Consider the following 15002-nt stretch of genomic DNA (forward strand, 5'->3'; position numbering starts at 1 on the left):
GGGGCTGCGGGGCGTCCTGCTGTGCCACCCCACCGTGCCGCCCCACCGACACCCGCGGGGGCGTCCCTTTTTCTATCCGCCTTTTATTCCCCCCCCGCCTTTTCACTCCTCCTCTCCTCTCCTCAACTTTTTTTCTATTTCTTCTTTCTTTATCTTTTTTGTTGTTTTATCTTTTTTGTTGGTTTGGTTTTTTTCTTTTTTACTTTTTTGTTTGCCTTTCTTGTTTTTCTTATTCGTATCTTTTCTTGTTTTTCTTTTCTCCTTTTCCCCTGACCCTTTTCCTCCCCTTTTCCCCACCTTTCTGTTCCTCCCATCCCTCTTTCCCTCCTTTCCCCCTCCTTTCCCCCTCCTTTTCCCCTTTTTTCCCCCTTTTTCCCCTTTTTTTCCTTTCCCCTCCTCCTTCTCCCCCCCTCCTCTTTTTTTCCCCTTCTTCCCCCCCCCTAAGGCCCACTGCCTTACTGCATCACCTACTTACGGCACTTTTTCTGTTGTCAGGGTTCTTGCCCCTTACAGCAAGTGTTTCACGGGGGTGGCCACGCAGACCCCTCACCCAAAGCAGGTTTGCTCAGACGCTGGCCTTTCCGAGCAGCTGGGGAGCGAACAGGGGTTTGCTCCATGGGATTTCCATGTGAAAGTGAACGTTGTTTCACGTGTCAAGGCAGGGCTGCCCCAAGTCAGGGCTAAAGATCTTACCCAGTGGAACAAAAGTAATACCCAGTGGAAATTACAGGCTCTCAGCTTCGTTGGAAAGGAGCTGGAGCCTTAAATTGTAAAGATAATGTTGCCAGGGCCAGGAATCTGTCATCCTGGAATGTAACTGTCCTTGTGCTCAGTGAAAAAGTCCTTTTGGCCATGTAATTTGACTGGTGCTGATGGCTTCTCACTTCCCAGCCGTGGTGATCCAAGGATGTGACAGCCCCTCCTGTGCTCTGTGCGAAGCAGGGGGGGTACATAGGGCTGAACAGAGGATACAGGGGTTTTCTGGCTAATGCAAGTTATTTTTCTGCCTGTGGTTGGTGAGCAGAGAACATGAACTGCTCTGGTGCTGTGTGAGAGATCATTAGGAGACAGCGCGTGGGCACAAGCAGGGCAGGTGGTGACAAGGACACCTCCGTTTGGGTGCAGAGAGGAAAAAAAGCGATGAAAGGGCTGGAGAGGGAAGAATTCTGCTGAGGGACGTGTGGCACAGGGATCAGGACGCTGTCTCTGCTCACAATGGGAGTATTCACAGGGCAGTGAGACCTCAGTTCCTTACCCTGGACCTGCCCTCACTGAAGTTCCTGCCGTCCCCACCAGTACGTGGCAGGGAGCGCCAGGCAGATGAAGGCTGGAGTGCTAACTGGCAGCGGGGACAAGGTTTTGGAAAATGAAGGCTGGAGCACTAACTGGCAGCAGGGACAAGGTTTTGGAAAATGAAGGCTGAAGCACTAACTGGCAGCGGGGACAAGGTTTTGGAAAATGAAGGCTGGAGCACTAACTGGCAGCAGGGACAAGGTTTTGGAAAATGAAGGCTGAAGCACTAACTGGCAGCGGGGACAAGGTTTTGGAAAGTCCTGCCCTGTTCCCTGGCACCAGCTATCCAGAGTGACCTTCCTCACTCCCCTGCCTCTCATCCTCTTCCTCCCCTGCCCCTTCTCCCTCCTCCTTATCTCTCGGTGGCCACCAGCCTCCTCCAAAGACAGGAGATACTTTCCCATCCTCTGGCTGGCACTTGCCAAATCCCCTCTATTCCCCCATTATCAAACCCAAGCAACTCCAGAGGAGTTTGATGGGCCTTTGTGCCAGCAGCTGGGCTCCTGCCTTGTGTGGGAGCACCAGCCGCAGCCGGGGCTGCCCCATCACACCCAGCATTAATTCAGACCTGGGAAATGATTTTATTCCGTGCTTGAAGCTGCACAAAAGGAGCCGCCTCAGGGCATCCCTACCCCTGCTCCTGCTACTGTTCAGTAGCTCCTTGCACTGTTGGCCACTATAAAAAATGTTGTTCCCGTTGTGTTAAAATACCTGTTTTGCCCGACTTGGGAAACATCGGGGAGGATTATTTAAGGTTGTGTGCTTAGCAAACAAACAGTAGTGAGATACAGAGCCTTTCATGGGCAGCTCGTTGCCCAAGTCAGTAAATAACGGGCTGGACACGGCAGGTCCCTGCTGGCTGGGCAACCTGGAGCGTGTTCATGGCCACAGCCTGGTGTCCCGGTCCCTGTGGCCAGTGTGAGCCAGGAGGGCCGTGCAGGGCCAGGGTAACTCTTTCCTCCCCCCAGGAGGTACAGAGGCAAACGGTGGGGGTTATGCAGGGTAGCACACCCCTTGGCACCCAGGGACGGCTCCCTGCCTGGGCTTTTTATAGAGGACTCGGGTTCCCAGTTATTTTGGGAGCTTCTCCTGTCATCGGCAGCTCAAACACGCAGCTCGGTCTGTCTGTCTTGCCTCTCAAACAGGGCTGCTAAAAGGGGAACAGCAGAGGGGGGGAAATCATTGTCTTGTTGTGCCTTTGGCAGCGCTTTGTGGTCTGTCAGCTCCCCCGACATGTGTCGATGCGCACAGAAGCAGTGGCAGAGATACAGATATATAGATACAGGGACAGATATATACCTGTGTAGGAAGAGGCAGGGTTGATTACAACATCGAGCCCCATCGCAGGGGGTTCTCCATCTCCCCATCTCCAGCTGTTTCTGTAACAAGGAAACCCACATCGAGCACCTAAGACTAGTTTGTCCTTTTCTGAAAACATTGCACTTGAAGGGTAAGCAGCTAATTGGGACATGCTGGCTATAGAAAATGCAGCTCTGGTACAGCCACCAGAGTTGCAGTAAACTCTAAATGTATGTTTTTAAAACCAGTTTGCCTCCAGCCGATCCGGAGGCTGTGGAAGACACTCCTTTTGCGAGGAGTTCAGCGAGGCACCTGGCGATGAGCCAGCAATTGGTTCACTCTGTTCTCTCCAAAGACAAATACCTGGCCTGAGCCCCACGGCAAGAGCCCCGTGGGTCTGGCTGCTCTTCCCCCCCTGCACCGACCAGCCCCGGGAGCAGAGAAGGAGGGATTGTGCCTCCCTGCCAGCAATGGGCTGCTTTGGTCATTGGCTCTGGCCAGTTTATGAAAGAACTGCTTTTTTTTCTGTCTGCGTTCTGAAATTGAGTAATTAAACAAGGTTTCTGTGGTTTAGTCTGGCTTTATTGCTTTCAGGTGGCTGAGGTTCTCTGCTGTCCCCCCCCACAGCTGCAGGGGGGACAAGGGTGATACATCACAGCTGAGGGTGCAGGAAGAGTTGAAGGGTTTGGTATTTAATGGAAGCCTTTCAGGGCAAAGATAAGGAGGTGTTTCCTCAGAGCAAAGTTAAGTCGGGACCGTGTTCATCAGAAAAAAAGTCTAGAGGGGAAAAAAAATGTAAGTCTCTGTTTCACTTGCACAGTGATGCATCTCTTGGGAAAACTGCTGTTTGCAGGGTGGGAGAGCAGTGCCAAGGGCATGCCATTTCACAGGGAAGGGTTTGATTTCATGGGGGGCTTGGGAGTAAAATCAATGGCTGGGCTAGAGACAGAATAGTGGGGTTACTAGAAAATGGAAAACACCCACCTTCTTTTGGCTGGCACGTGTTTGTTTCCACAACCCATCCCACCAGGGCACCAGGGGTCCCAACGCTTTAGGCGCCGGCAGAGGATCCAGGTCTGGTTCTTTTCAAGTCAATAGCAAAAGTTCTTGCCAGTACTGGGTCCCAGAACTTTGTATGGTTAAATCAAAGGCATTTAAATTCCTAGAAACTGAAAGCTTTGGACTGAATTAGTAAGCTAGAAATTGATTTAAAATGTCTAATCTGATTAAGACTGATTAGTGGTAGATTAGTGAATGGTAGGTGAGTCATCACTTTGGAAATGTATAGTGCAGGGGAAGTGCGCTGCTTCCTGAAACAACTGGCACAGAAAAAGCTCAAATGTTTTGTGTAATGTGATGACATTAAATTCAGGATATTTCGAGCAAGATTCCCTTAAACAGCTTTACGCAAAATGCAGACTTTTAAAAGTATAATTGCTTTGGTTGTAGTAAGCAACGGATGAAATAAAGACAATGTGACGTTACGTATAAATTGCTGCTACTTAGAGTAAAAAGGGAAAGAAAACCTGAAAGAAGGAAGAACATGGATGTCGGTGTTCATTCTGGGAATAATCTGAACTTCCAATGAAGGGTTCACACGAGTGCAGAAAACAAGACGTGTATTTTATGCATGAATATAAATCTGGTTTATGAATACACAGTTTTTGAGACTGCAAAGGCCCTCCTTGATGTTTAAAAGAAACGCAGTATTTCAGTATTTTTTGAAACTGCACTTCTTTTCTCTTTTTTTTTCTTGTATTTATTTGTTATTTTATTTTAACCACACACCCAAGAAGGTTTAACCTTGAGATTCTGTGGCCAAATGTTTCATAAATATAAATCCCATTGCTGTGTAAAGATAGTCAGTGTTTATTCTCTATTCTTTTCCCTAGGCCCGGGTGGAGGAACCACCTCTGCTGATCAGTAGCCTTGCCCAAAGAAAACAGTAAGTGAAATGCTGCTTTGTGCAATTGAGTTTATGTTTAATCCTGTGTGACCAAGCAAATGTTGGTTGAGTAGACACTTCCACCAGCTACGTGGGAAGTATTCTCATTCTTTGCAAACTTTCAAGTGACAACGTGATTTCTTTATCCAAGTGTGAACAATTCCTTACAGCCACATGATTTTTCAATTACGATTACCGTTCCCATAAGACTTATGTTGAATGAAAACCTTTGTCCTGAACGAGCGAGTACTGCTGTATCTGAGAACATCCCAGCAAACATCTGCAAAGTGTTCTCCCCGAGTGTTCAGAAGCCTTTGAAGGGTCTGAATAATGCTCCTTTTCTCCTTCTGCCACTCAAGGGACACGCTCCATTCCTGTATTTTAGGTTCTCTTACAAGGTTCTTTCTGTCTTGTGTATCACAAGGGGAGAACGGGGCTTGGAAATCAGTACAGTGAAATTCTGTGCCAAGTTTTTCTTGGATTTGCTAGGGGGGCTCCCCTGTGGCATAGGTCTGAGAGATGAATGATCCTTCTCTTCTTCAGATTTAGTCTAATTACTAATCACTTCAGCCATAAAATTGTACTTCCCTAGGATCTGACCTAGTTATCCTTTTTGGATGCACAACATGTATATTATATATATATAAAAAATATATATGTATGTATATTTACCCAGTTTCACAGGGGTCAGATTCCATGCAGAGATCAATTTCATTTTTAGGTTTGCTGGAAAGAATGAATCGCTTAAATCCAAGTGCTGTAACAGCACTGGTCCTGTCTCATCCTGCAATGAGAGGGGAAGCAGTTAGGGCCCCTGAGTGCAGAAAGATTTGTGGCCTAAATAACATATTTGCAATAAATCAGTTTCCTTGGGTTATTCTTGGATGCTGCTTCCCAGAACACAGAGGTTACTGTCAAAATGTGCTTGCTCCATACATGCAATAATGCTTACAGTAACTTTTGTAATCTTTAAAATGGATTTAATCAGTGAGGAAAATCTTGCATGTCTCCCTGGAGAACTGCAGTCACAGAGTAACAGGGGTTGCAAGGGACCTTTTGAGGTCATCTCAGCCAGGGTCCTGCTCAAAACAGGGCAGAACTTCTCTGTTTGCTGTGGCAGAGCCTTGGGCAGGTCAGTACATAGAGATTTGTGCAATTTCTTCAGGGCTGTTTGTTTTGTTTGGGAAACAACAGTTATTGGTATTTTGGCATACGATAAGTTACATTTTATTTGTGGGTTGGAGGATTATCTTTTTATCACTCTTTGTTCCAAATCTGGCTGTTTTGGAAATCATTCTCTCTCTTGTATATGATTTCAGTCATCTATGGAAGGGATATCGTGCTTCTGTAAACAGGCTATTGCAATCTTTCTCACACCTTCAGGACTTTTGATTTAAGTTCTGCCTCCTTTTCCAGGTGACACCGTTCACACTTAGCTCTAAGACTGAAAAAAAGTTTTCCCCAAAATGCTGGTACACAAAACCCCTTTGCTTTCTGTCACGGAGAGGCCAAGCCCAAACCTCTGTGGAGTTTTTTGCTCCAACACCTTAAGATCTTCCACATCTTTATTTCCACACGTGTTGCTGCTTCAGTCCTCCTGTCTCTTCTTCTAATTAATTTTTTGGTCGTGTGATTTCTCGTGCTGTTGATTTACATTTCCTCTTCTCATCCTTTCTGGCTCCAGTTCTGCTAAACTGGTTCACCACACTCACTTCATCTCTCTTCGTCTTTTACCCACAGCTTACTGCCCTGTTGGCTCAGCAAAAGCCACTCAGATTTTCAGGACTACTTCTCCTCATCTCACTTAAGCCTTCAGGCTGGCAACCTTTCAGATTTTTTTTTCTGAAGCCCATTAAAAAGGCATCTTAATGCAAAAAAATCACAGCTGCTCTTTCACCACGCTGTTCCTACACCACACCGACAAAAATCTGCTTCAAACCACATAAGGTGGCTCAGATGCACCACACACCCCTCCTGGCTAGTTCCTTTTAGCCCCTGGTGTTAACCAGGCAGACTTCTCTTACTGAGCAAAACACAGCTCATGTGCTCCCTTCATCTAACTTGCCCTCTGCTGCAAAAGCACAGATCTCACCTCAGACGTTTACTGGTCACAATATATGATTTAGGGGTGTGAGGAGTTATTTGAGCACTTTTCTCTAAAGGAGAAAGCCCTGAGTGTATTGGAGAGGAAAAGGAATTCTGGTTTTATTCCCAGACTAGTAAAACGGAAAAAGCTTCTCTTAACCAGGGGTAGTTAGAAATTCCTCTTTGTTACAAAAATGGAAGGTTTAGATGAATAAATGTTCATCAGAGTGCTTCCTTTGACTTTAGCAAGGAGTTCTTTCAGGGACCCCTTCCCAGAGAACAAGACGGGACACAAAACAACACATGGCATGGGTGACGTGCCATTCGTGTCCTTCTCTGGGGTTAGGGCAAACCCGGCCTGAAGTTCTTGACCCTTTTTCATACACTTATATACTTCTCTGCAGCATATTTATGTATGCGAAGCTGCATGGGTCCAACAGGAGAGGTTGAGAGAGAGAGGGGTTCCAGCAAAGGCAGTTTTCAGCTCATTGATAGGGCAGGATCAGGCCTGGCCAGATCAACTGGTGATTCTGTCCTCTGGGAGCGAAGGAGGGAATGGAGAGAAGTGAAATATTTACAAACTGAAGCTTAATAACTCTGTTTCCATCCAACACAGAACGCTAACTTTTTTAAAGTCTCCGTCCCCTAAGGGGGGGATTTGCTCCCCTAAGTTGCTCCACTTGTAGCTTTTATTTTCTTAGAGTAGTCATGAAGACAGTGAGCATGTGAGAAAATAAATTCTGGCTCTGCATAAAAATGGTAGGATAGGAATGCTGTGTCCATTTTACCCCTGCCATCAGGCATTACATGTTTGGCTTCTCCAGATAATAGCCACATTCATAATTCATAGTCTCTATCTGGACATGCCATGAAGAAGGTATTTAAGGAGAAAGCTCTCTGCTAGTCACAGCACAGCAATGCTGAAAGCGGGATGGGTGTTGGTCAATGGAATGTCTCTGTTTCAGAAATGACACCTCATTATCAGGGCTGCTATCTCCCATACCAGGTTACGAATGCCCTGCAGGTGTAATACCAGAAAATAAAATAGAATACCTGGCCCTTTTATGTAACAGCGTAAGTGCAGAAAGAGGAAGAGACGTGATGATTCATTACCTGTTCATCCAAAAAACAAGATTGCTGATTCATATGCTACATCCTAAAGCTTCATAAGTATAAACATATTCTATTGTCAAATCTCTATAAAAAGTTGCTGTGCTAAGGAGCCGTCCCATGCTTGCTGTCACTGCTCTGCTTGTAAACCAAAAGGTCTAGATCAGCCTTAGCCCTGTGGGTCTGTAATGCCTCTTCTAATATCCCTACTTCTAGCAGCCCTTGTTCTAAGTTGTACAAGTGCTATAGCCTTAGTTTTGTCCTCTGTGTTTTGGAATGGTGCGTGGAACTTTAAAAATACGTAAGACTTCCAAGGCGGGGGGAAAGGGGACTTACAGACATACTGTACTATGTGCACCCCAATAGCCTAGAGCCAAACTGCTGTTGAACCCTCTGAGCCACTGTTACCTCGTACAATATTTCCCCTGTGGAGTCAGCGCACTTTGAGCAGGGTAAGACTCCCGAAACGTGTGATGACTCCATGGCTGATAGACAGCACCAAATCCAAAACCACTCTTCTTCCTTTTTAAGTCTGATGAGTAGATGAGTTCAATTACCCACTGAGAGTTCATTCTTGCAGACAATTGACTACTCATCCACCTTAAATATGCCTTTGGTAGCCTGGCTCAGAAGGCAGGTGGTGGGGTGGCTGATGCAAAAAGTGTCCACATGGATTGAGAGTGGCTAAGAGAGGTATGAGCCTATGTTCTGAGAAGATGCTTAGTTTGCTTTTAAAAAAAAAAATCTGAAAAATGGGGCACTGATTTCCTGCCACGGGACACTTTTGAATACAAATGTGTCTATTAGTTATCTATTATGTCTCTATAGAATTACCTATTAAATTTGGTCTGACTTAGAGCAGGAGGAAATGGTGATGGAAAGACTAGAGGCCAGGCTAGGAAATAAGTTTAGAGGCTCTGTATCTCAGAGGCTTTGTCCTGGCTCTGGGGAGTGTCCTAGAACAGGTACTGACCCAGCACTTTGCTATGGTTTCCTACACTTCCCTTGAAGGGGAAGAAGAAGAGAGAACCACCACTTCATGGTGGTCATTTTTTCCCATCACATAGGTAATAATTTAAATGTAACATGTGCCAAGAAACAACTAACGAAAAATCTTTCTATTTAGATACATTGCCTATGAGGGGGATATTTTATGTCTTCATAGATTCTGTGTTTTCACTGCAGTTAAGTGTTTTGTAGGCACATTTGATTTATTCCAAACATCACTACTCTTGCAGAAACTCCCTCTTGGGTTGTTGAGCAGTGCTAAGCACAAAGACCCTAATTCAGAGGAGATGTTGGCCATTGCTCTTCCTTTCCTCTGTTCGCCTTGTGCCTCGAGTGATAGGACACGCGCGTGAGGAAAAAGCAAGAGCTAAAATGGTGTGTGACATTTTAAGAGGCATCATTTTCCTGCCATCCCATCCCTCCTCCTCCTGCTCTTTTTTTGTCCCTGCAGTCAGAGGAGCTGTGCCTGTCCAGAGCATGTCTGGAGAAAAGGAGGCTGAGGGGAGACCTCCTCGCTCTCTCCAACTCCCTGAAAGGAGGGTGTAGCCAGGGGGGGTCGGTGTCTTCTCCCAAGGAACAGGCGATGGGACGAGAAGAAACGGCCTCAAGTTGTGCCAGGGGAGGTTTAGGATGGATATTGGGAAAAATTTCTGCACTGAAAGGGTTGTCAAGCCTTGGGAGAGGCTGCCCAGGGCAGTGGTGGAGTCACCATCCCTGGAGGGATTTAAAAGCCGGGCAGACGTGGTGCTGAGGGACGTGGGTCAGGGGTAGTTTGGGCAGTGTTAGGTCGACGGTTGGACCTGATGATCTGAAAGGTCCCTTCCAACCTCGACAATTCCATGGTTCTATGTCAAAGAGGTTTGCTGAAGCCACAGCAGGACTTCAGATGAACTTCTCTGCCCTGAAAAACGACTACGAGCAGTCATGTTCTCCATTACAGCTGAGAGGCAGCTTAACACCTTGGCAGGCTGGCAGGGCCCGAGCGGTGCCTCGCTCCAGGGGTGCAGTTGGACTCACCACACGCTGGTGTGTCAGGGTCTCCGTGTCAGGGGGTCTGCTGCACACCCGCTCCAGGGCAGCAGCTCAAATGGACGTGCCTTGTAAAGGAAAGAGACTAGATCAAATTCAGGAGCAATTTAAAAATAGGAGGGTGTTAGTTTCATATGGATAAATGTGGGAGAGTGATATAAGGTGGTAAAAGGCAGATAGCAAAGGAAAAGAACATACAAATAAGCCCCTGCAGGTCACTGCGGCCTGGCTTTGAATTCCTTCTGAATTTAATCTGGAATGTCAATGCCCACGTTAGGTCACTGTTGGAACACAACCTGCCCAAGAGAAGCTGCAAACATAAAAACCTCTTCCCCTATCTCTGTCATATTTTTCCTTGTTAATCACTTGATGATTTAAAGCTTTCAAAAATTATGGGTCTTTCCCTCTTCTGTGACCAAGCCCAAGAAAAGGTGTTATTGTTTCTCTTTTCACAAACATATTCTTCCTATAAGAGAAGCAATGGAAATTTTCCCATCAAGCAGCCACAAAATGCAAATAATTGTCACACGCTGGGGAAAATATTCTCTCCCCCGCCCTTGAAATTCCAACACTTTTTATATATTCACTGTTTTTTGTTGTTTGGGATCCTTAGTTAACATTTATGCTAATGTTTCCATCTATTAATTGTAAGTGCCCCAGCATTTTACAAAAGGTGGAGGTACAAAATAGCCTGCATGCAGCGTTACAAGGTAATTTCTTAGCCATATTTCTAAGGCAGCTGTTATCAAAACGAAAGGACCATTTTGGCCCAAAAAATCAAGTTCTTTCACTGATATTACATTTTTGGTTTGAAACTTTTTTGCCACATAATGCACATCGTGTTTGTGTTGGCTTCTCTTCCCTCAACTTCTTTTTCCCTGAAGAGTGGGCAGAAGGCAAGGTTTCCAAACGGCACAGACTGTCTTCCAAGATCCATCAGAGTGCTCGGCATCAGGAGTATAAAAAGCAGCAGGATTTGCCAGCGCTCACAATAACCACGTCTGGCTGCTTTACCCAGCTCCTCCCAATATAGATACAGAGGTGCTATATCAAGCTTTTACACAATGTCAGTTTGGAAGCTCTGGCTGGGGAGCATGAAGTCACCTGAGCCTTCACATTTGTGCTGGGATCAGCTGGAGCAGAAGCAGGGATTTAAAAAGAGAACACAGGCACTTTGCCTAAGAAAAAATAACTGCCAATAAATCTTCTGTCTAAAGTATTTGGACAAAGTGTAACTGAGAAATTGAAAAAATCTGTAACTGGGCAATTTCAAAATACAAACATAGACAATCTTGGATTCCTTGTTGCTTTGTAAAGCAGAAATATATTTCTGAATTAGTTCGGTCACTAAAGGTCACATCTGCTCCTTCCTAAAGGATGAGTTTTGGTGTCCCACGCTGACTTCTGTCCATACGTGCAGATCTCTGGCTCGGGTAGAGCTCCTCGTTTGGCCTCTGTGGGAACAGAGCCTGGAGTTCCTGCATTTCTGATGCTCAGACCAATAAGAACAGCAAGGTTATGAGCCCTCCGTGCTGCCAATACAACTACTTGGGTGGTTCTATAAGCTCAGCATCAGAGTACATTATAAATCTGTCCGTAGATAAACAGAACAGGACAGAGGAATGTTAGCTAAGGGAATCTATAGTAAGATTTATTTATTTCTCTAGCCCTTCTGCCAGTGCAGAACTTCAGCCTCCCCCAGCAGAGCTGCCTGGCCCAGAAGCAAAGCCTTCAGGTTCCTGTTCCTGTCCTAAAGGGACCGGCGGGTGACCAGTTTATTGAGCAGAGTATTAAGGTATGGCTCTGAACTTCCCATACGTGGGTACCTCTCTGTAACTCAACATGACTATTCAAAATGCCACAATACTTCACTGGCCAAAGCTCGGCCATCTGGGGAAAAAGAATCACTGCTTCAGCTCTCCCAGGGCTCCGTGAGGTCTCTCCTAAAAGCACAGCAGTTCTCCCCAGCAGCTGGTGCTGCCGGGCTCTCAGACACAAGGCACAGTTTTGACTCTCCATAAGGTGAACCCACCTTTCCTGAGCTGCCCTCTCGGTGTTACCTAATTAGCTGCCAAATGAGAATGACTCAGGGGAAAGAAAGAAAAAAAAAAAAAAAAAAAGAATCAGTCCCAGGGCTCCGTGAGGTCTCTCCTAAAAGCACAGCAGTTCTCCCCAGCAGCTGGTGCTGCCGGGCTCTCAGACACAAGGCACAGTTTTGACTCTCCATAAGGTGAACCCACCTTTCCTGAGCTGCCCTCTCGGTGTTACCTAATTAGCTGCCAAATGAGAATGACTCAGGGGAAAGAAAGAAAAAAAAAAAAAAAAGTATGATTTTATTTGGTTCCAAGTTCATTTTACTAAAAGCTATTTTGGCTAAACTGGAAGACTCCCAAGACCTTCGGATGTTTCCATACTGTCATCATTCTGTCTGGGCTGAAACACCGGCAGCACGAGGGCAAGCACGTATCAGTTCTTCTGATAAGAACAGTCTGCACTTTGGTCACTCAAATCGTCGCTGTAACAAGCAGACTTCTTCCAGGTCACTCAATCTAGCTAGAAAAACAGGAAACTGCTATTCCTAGCAAAACTATTAGATCCTATTATAGCCTAAAGTGTCCAAAGAGAGAAGAAAGTCCCCAAGTCGTTTGTGTACTCTCCTGTGTGTGCTGTCATGAGTTCTACAGGGCTTTGCACCGCTCTGAACACAGGCCTGACACTGGGGACTTTGCCGGTTGTGTCAAACTAACTCAAATTATAAAAATTACTTGTTTGCCTTATAATTTAAGATCCCTAGTAACTAGCGCGCACTCCAGATTTATTTTTTTAGGGAATATCATTTATTTTGGAACAAACACAAGCCAGGCCAACTTCTGTCCATTACTTATCTGTCGCAGAGGATTTTGTTGACCAGAGAAGAGCCACAGAGTGGCCGGGTGCCATGTCCTCAGCTGCACTGCCAGGGCTGTTCTGCTCCCCATCTCCATGTGGGGACACCACCGGACAGACAGCAGTGGCTCCACAGCACCCGCTGGGCAGGCAACCAAGGAAGGATCATCAGTGAAACTATTTCGGAAGAAGAATGGTCACTGACCTCCAGGGAGAAAGCTATTTCACCGTTACATGCCTACGGGACATTTATTTTGTGGGCAGTGATAGTATTTCAGATACCTTTAAGGTTTTAAGAGCTTAATCATGCCCATTACTTCCAACCCTACCTAATGTTCTGTTTCCGGGTTTGAAATTGTTTGGGTTAAGAGGTAGATCTGGAAAGTAAAATAGGCTGCTACTGGGCACGTACTGGTGAAGCGAGGTCAGAAACTCCTTCAGCAGCAAGTACCTGAGATCCCATCTTGGAGGTGAAAGGGCCTGGCCAGATGAGGAGAAGAAGTGGGAAGGAAAGAGAGAAGAATGACCACTCGCTCTCCTGGAGGGACTCCAGCGTGATTGAACCTGAGATATATTTAGTTTTAACCCCAAGTAACCTTGCAGTTGAAATGACATCCTGTGTAACTTCATCTCAACATCAATACTTAGCACTAATGTAACTCTTTAAAGTCAAAAAAGGCCTATTTTTTTGTTTTACAGAAATGTATTTGGTCACCTCCAAAATACAAAAAGGATAACTTTTGTTTCCCAGATGGATAAAAACCCCCATGACATTAAGGATTACCCTATACACTCAAAAACACTGCTGTCTGAAGAGGAATTTATCAGGTGTTGGGCACAGGCTGTACTGGCCAAGTACACAGTGGGGACATGCTCCACAAAATAATCACACTCCCAGGTGAAATACAAGCACTGCCTTTTACTATTTTTAGGCACCATGTAATTGTGATCTTGAGAGCAACCATAAGGCATCAACAATCAAGGTATGTTCAATCCAAGAAAAAAAAAACAGCAGTAATTTTCTGGAATGAATGGAAAAAAATATTTTCCATGGATCAATAAAGACATAACTTACTGTTTTAAGACTTTCTATAACCTATGCAGAAGAAACATCTCAGTTGCTTGTAAGAATTACAGAAAGAAGTAGATCACGGAAATAATCCTAGAATAAACAGTTTGAATAAAGTACTCTGAATTTTCCTTCACTTGCTATAAAATAAAAATTCCAGAAAAAGATTTTCTGTTTCCATAAATGAATGGTCCATTGCCATTCGCTTATATCACTCAACTGTGACAGAAAGCAACAAAACTTAATTTGATAAGATTTTCTTATCCTTTAAATGTATAACACTGGCAATAAACAAGGCAGTAAGTGATAAATGTTGGTAAAATCATACCAAAAGAGCAGTTTCTAGTGTCACCTGTTGGCTCAGCTCCGTGAGAGCTCGTGCATAGCAGGACACACACATAACTGTGTTGACTTCTCAGAATACTCCTTTTTTTTAAAAAAAAAAAAAGTGACTATTTACTTCTACTGGTTTTTATTGACAATTTGTGAGCATCAGAGTTTGATTCCCGTTTCTTATTTTCTGTCACTTGGTTAAAAGTCTGCATAAATATATTCTTCACAGCAAGTCTTAGAATTTTAATGTTTTCCCATCTGATTTTAATACCACTGTAATGCCATTCCTTCTTTTCATCACAATTCCTCTCCTGAATCCATGCCACGGACTACTTTTCGGTGTGAGCCTTCCCTTAGAAATGCTGAAATTCATTGGGTTTGATCATTAATACTTCATGGAGAAACTGTAATTACTTCTTGAACTAAGTGTGTTGCTTAGGCTTAAGTCAAGAATAGCCTCCTCTTTTTTTTTTTTTTTTTTTCCCAGGCTGTGGAACAACTTGCCATTCCAAGAAGCCACCATGTGAATTGTTGAGAAATCGCCTCTCAAATATTTGTCCTGACATGACATTTTGCCAATCTATATGCAAGTAAGTGCACTCTACTTTTAAAAAGCACTCTACTGCTTTTTAAAAAGTCATTACACTTGGTTGCTTCTTTGCTTTCCTTCATGCCCCGTATGATATTTCCATTCCATACTGCAGGCAACTGATGTAGGTGTCCAAATTGAAAGTACAGGTTTCATACACTATCAATGGAAAGAGGTAGTGCTTCAGAGGGCAATTAGGAGTGAGAAACCAGCCTGCCTTCTTAATTACTCAGAGGACCTGGCCATTTCTGTTAGATGCCCAGGACAGACTGGGAAGATGCCTGAGCCTCCCCAAAGCCACCTTTTTTTTCCCCCCAATTCGGACAGAAAACTCCTATTGAAATATGTTAAAATGA

This window comes from Calidris pugnax, unplaced genomic scaffold (genome assembly GCF_001431845.1).
Source record: "Calidris pugnax isolate Ruff unplaced genomic scaffold, ASM143184v1 scaffold64, whole genome shotgun sequence".
NCBI classification, from domain to species: domain Eukaryota; kingdom Metazoa; phylum Chordata; class Aves; order Charadriiformes; family Scolopacidae; genus Calidris; species Calidris pugnax.